The sequence below is a fragment of the Podarcis pityusensis genome (assembly GCF_964106645.2).
Source record: "Podarcis pityusensis genome assembly, chromosome: 3".
Classification (NCBI taxonomy): Eukaryota; Metazoa; Chordata; class Lepidosauria; order Squamata; family Lacertidae; genus Podarcis; species Podarcis pityusensis.
Genome location: NC_138026.1, coordinates 58472659 through 58478192, shown reverse-complemented (window position 1 = coordinate 58478192; position 5534 = coordinate 58472659).

Here is a 5534-nt window from a genome sequence, read left to right as displayed (position 1 = left end):
AAGATTTGTTGAATTCAATGGAACTTACTCTCAGGCAAGTGATGTTAGGATCACAGCCTTGAGTGAGAAGGAAGGTTTCTTGCATGGCCTTTAAGCAGACATGGCTTTGTATGTCTCAGTGGCCTTGGAATAACCCAATATTTTCTTTCCAGTGTGTGGCTGGCAGATATATTTCACCCACTTGCCTCTCTCTCACTTTTGGATCACTTCCCCCCACCCCTCCCTTCTCCCCAATCTCCAAGGTAACACAAGTTTTTATGAAAGAGGGAGGGCAATCTCAGAATCAGAATAGAAACTGAGGAGAAATCTGGGTAGCATGGAAGTCCAGCGGTGTGGAAGTCTGGGTAGTGTGGAAGTGCCAGCAGATCACACCCACTGCAAGAATTACAGGTAAGGTGGTAAGAGAAGGAGCTGCAGTGAGATTTATCCAGAAAATAAGTTCTGAATTGGCATGGTGAAAAATCCAAATAGATTTTCTCTGCGAGACCCCAAACCAGAAAACTAGCAAAAACAAACAAACAAACACCTGGAAAATACAAAAAAAAGGGGGGGGAGGGTGGACTAAGCCACCATCTGATTACACCCAACCTTTCCTTCCTTCCCCGCATCAATGACCATTGTGTAAGGGAGGGGAGAAGAGCAGGGATCATAGAATCATAAAATTGTTGAGTTGGAAGGGACCCCAAGAGCCATCTCGTCCAATCCCCTGCAATGAGGGAATCTCAGCTAAAGCATCCATGGCAGATAACCATCCAAGCTCTGCTTAAAAGCCCTCAATGAAGAAGAGTCCACCAAAGCAATCCGTTCTACTGTTGAACTGATGAACTCATTGTCCCTGTCTCCTCCATCACACAAATTTCATTGTCTTCCATATGTTGGGAAGGCGTCTAGTGCAATGGGGACCCTTGTCGTACTCTTATAGTATCTTCTTCTTGTCGTTTGTTTGTTTGTTTATTTGATTAGTCCCTTCCTAAGGAGGTCTCCAAGTGACTTACATTTAAAAACAAAAGCTCATGTAGGCTCCCTGTGAAATTTAGAACCCCGATCTTCTAAGCTTCTGAATCATGTTGGGAGTGCACACAAGTAAGGAAAGCTTCCCACTGCAGAGGTTCTCGTCCCTACATGTGGAAGGCACTGAAACCACAGCCCCGCAAGACGAATGCCTCGCAAGACGAAAAACTCGCTAGACAAAAGGGTTTTGCGTTTTTTGAGTCGTTCCGCAAGACGAATTTCCCTATGGGCTTGCTTCGCAAGACGAAACGTCTTGCGAGTTCTTGCGAGTTTGTTTCCTTTTTCTTAAAGCTGCTAAGCCGCTAAGCCGTTAATAGCCGCTAAGCCGCTAAGCCGTTAATAGCTGCTAAGCTGCTAAGCCGCTAATAGCCGTGCTTCGCAAGATGAAAAAACCGCAAGACGAAGAGACTTGCGGAACGGATTAATTTCGTCTTGCGAGGCACCACTGTAGAACATATTAGAAAGTTATCTAGCCTGAGGAATACCATGAAATTACATTTCTTTCTTTCCCCCACACTTTTCAGAGGAGGGAGAGAGAGAGAGAAGATATAAGAAAATTGCTAAGATTTTTTATTTTCAGGTACATATTTTTAAGGAATACAAATAAGTCTGATTGTAAACTTACTTTCCTAAAAGTATTGAATTCTGGATATCATTATTATGACCAATTTTTAGATGGGGAAAGGGGCTGGAATAATAGTTCAAATAGCTAGGTTTTTGGCACCAGCTAATCTTACGGTTCTCTGGCTCTGGCTCACGGAGTAAATTAAAGATATTGAGCCTTTGTTTGTTTTCTGTACTGCCTTTCATGCGAGGATAAAAAGAACTTGCAACCTCTTCACAATCCATGGAAGGGGCAGGGTGCCTTGATAGGCATCAAGCAGGGAATCTGAAGGCAGTGTGGTATGTGCTTGTGCCACACTGGTGATTTCAGCTGTAGGACAAAGATAACATTTTACCAAGTCAGTTGACATAGATGTATCCTCCCAGCACCAAAATACTTACGCAATGGTTTGTAGTTTGAGACTGTTTTTAAAATCTAGGCCTGATATTCTGTCTGAACCTTTTTAATTGTAATTAAAGGGGTAGATAAAAGTGTCACAAGTGATCGCCCTCCCCCGGTGCCCTCAAAACAGAAGAAAGGTTGCAGGTAATTAGGGTTGGCACATTTAATTACAGTTCTAATTACACAAACTCTTTTCAGCCTAAAACAGCAAGAAATAATCCCTGCTGCTTAATGGAAGCTATTCTTTCTACCAGTCAGCAATTCGGTGAAACATCCACTCATTTATGTAAAGGTCATTAGAGCAGCATCTCACCTCATTGTCAACCACGTGGATAGGACGATCTGGTATATACTGTGTCATATGGCTGTTATATTCTCTATTTGAGTCGTCCATACTGATCTCCAAGATTTTAGTTTCTTATTCCCTCAATTATTCACACCAGTGATGGGCAACCTAATTAGTTAATGTTGTTAATATTGTTTTATGGATTATGAGTGCCTTAGTTACATGTATAATCAGTTCTGGCCCAATTCAGAGAGAGGTCCTTCAGCATTATTTTACCAAGGCATTTTCACAGCTCCAGTTTTGTATATCCATCTTGCAAACTCTTGTGCACAGCTTATTGTGCATTATTCTCTGGCACAAAATCTGCTGTTCATTTTGCTCCTGGCATAAGCACAGCACTAGGTTTGGGCATTTTATGTGGAATGCTTTAAGACGTGTACAGGCAAAAAAATGCAAAATGATCACCTTTTGAGTGTACTTGAGGTCACAAAGCCTATAATCCCAGTGGTGTCACAAAAGCAGTGGTGGTAGAATGCAGCAGAAGATTCTTATGTTTTTTCAATTGCTCAAAGTTAAAAGAATGCAAAATATTAAATGGATAATTTAGAATAACAGTAGTGTTTGCAAACACTGCAATGCAGGAAAAGCCAAAAGTGAATTAATGAAAAACTTCAACAACCTATACCAGCTTCACTCTACCCAGTCACCAACAGCATGGATAGTTTTAAAGTGAACTAAACTGATCTGTTCAAAGTGCTTCATTATATTTTATACACTGGTATCCACTGGGAAATTGTTATGGCTTATTTAAGGGTAAGAGTTTTATTGGCTGGAATTACATATTGCATTAAACATGATGGCACAGCTGAATAAACCAACCTCTCAATTCCCTTTGCCTTTCATAAAATGTAGGGCAACTTAACTGTGTCTTGAGGTCAAAGTGTTGTGTTCTTCCTCACAGGCTGGTGGTGGAGGCAACTGAATCTCCTGGAGCAGTACCTGATTTATTGCAGCAGACAAGGCTTCTCTGATAGATGGAAGTACTAAAAGCTCGTGCAGTGACGATACAACAAGGACATGGGCAAGTCTCCACAAAATTTGATTTCTCCTGGACAATGTGACTTCTAGACCAGTTCAGAAGTGTACAGACCTATTTCTGTGATGTGCAGTATGCTGGTGGGTTGGGGGAAGTCAAGGGGTTTTCCACTCACTATCTGATCAATGTTTCACTTTGTATTTTCTGTTTTAAAATATCACGGGTTTAGTTCTAGAGACCCAAACCCCCATATTGGACAAACAGGATGATGATCTCACATATTGCCTTAGAATTTAGCTTAGCACTTAGCATATTGACACAATTTCAAGTATCAACAGTGTGATGATGATCACACAAAGTTATCTTCTGGTTTGCTGATTAATAAGGGAATTGCAAGAAAAGGAATAAACCTTGTGAAAATTTTGTTCTCAAGGAAGGAACTTGATCTTAATCTTGGTGAAGGGAGAAAAGGTTATTCAGCAACAGATGGGTTTTGCACACAGGGGAAAATAAAGCAAAAGGATGCCAATAAACCTGGATCTGGAGTAAAAGGTTTTCTGCTTTTTATGCATTCAGTGAGGGAATAATTATTCATTTATTTGAACTACCCAGCTGATTTTCTGGTGTGTGTCCTGAGTTGTTAGGATTGGAAATGCTGAGGCTGAATAATTCTGTATCTCATTAACATGATCTTAGCACAGGATGAAGGGAAGGATAAAACAGTCTTGGATGCTGTACACTGTACAAGAGCTCAGTTGTGGTCCAATACACTGGCAAAAATACAGTGGTACCTCAGTTTAAGAACTTAATTCATTCCGGAGGTCTGTTCTTAACCTGAAACTATTCTTAACCTGAGGCACCCCTTTAGCTAATGGGGCCTCCTGCCGCCGCGCTGCAGGAGCACAATTTCTGTTCTCATCTGGAAGCAAAGTTCTTAACCTGAGGTGCTATTTCTGGGTTAGTGGAGTCTGTAACCTGAAGCGTCTGTAACCCGAGGTACCACTGTAGAAGTAATGAGTGGTATGAAGGAGCCCCAGTGACTGGGCATCTATTCTTCCTCTGCTTACAATGTTTCCTCAGCTTTTACTGGATCTTGTAGACCAAGAGTGGGGAACCTGTGCCCCTCCCTCCGATGTTGTTGGACTTCAACTCCCAGCAGCATGGTCAACAGTCAGGGTTGAAAGGATTTGGAGCTCAGCAACATCCTGAGAACCACAAATCCCCCACTCCTGCTATAGATTGCCCACCTCTTTTTACATATAAACCCAAACCGTTCATTGAAAATGTGTAACAAGAAACAGATTCATTGTGGCTCAGCAGCCTGTTATTTTTAGCAAGTTTTGCAGTGCCCTTAGAGAACTCATGTAGAATTTCCAGGACAAAAGAGGGTAGCTGTTATGCTGGCATTTGGCACATGGACAACAATTAAGACAGGAAGGTGGAAATATGGTGTAGAAGAGGCGTGGGCAATGTGCAGGCCTCCAGATGTTGCCAAGCCCTATCAGCCCAAGCAAGCATGACCAATGGTCAAGGGGGATGGGACTTGTAGTTCAGCAACATCTGAGAGGCTAAAGGTGTAGAAGACCTAGTGTAGAAGACTTACACAGGAATATGAAAATACATTTACTTAACAAGCCAAGGTGTGGCTGCAGGGACCAGACCACACTCTATTGTTGGTTGGGTTACCTTCCAACCTGTGGAAGACAACCTCTTAAAGTGAGGAGCCTTCTATACTTAGGAAGAACTCCCTGTGCATTTTAGAACCCTAATTTTTCAGAGCTAGCGTGCTCACCCCTTTGTGTGTCAATTAAACATGCTTGCAAATTCCTTCAAAGGGTTTGATCTTCTTGCAGTCCATGGGACTCTCAAGAGTCTCCTCCAGCACCATAATTCAAAAGCATCAATTCTTCGGCGATTAGCCTTCTTTATGGTCCAGCTCTCACTTCCATACATCACTACTGGGAAAACCATAGCTTTAACTATACGGACCTTTGTTGGCAAGGTGATGTCTCTGCTTTTTAAGATGCTGTCTAGGTTCGTCATTCCAAGCGTCTTTTAATTTCGTGACTGCTCTCACCATCTGCCGTGATCATGGAGCCCAAGAACGTAAAATCTCTCACTGCCTCCATTTCTTCCCCTTCTATTTGCCAGGAGGTGATGGGCCCAGTGGCCATGATCTTAGGTTTTTTTTATGT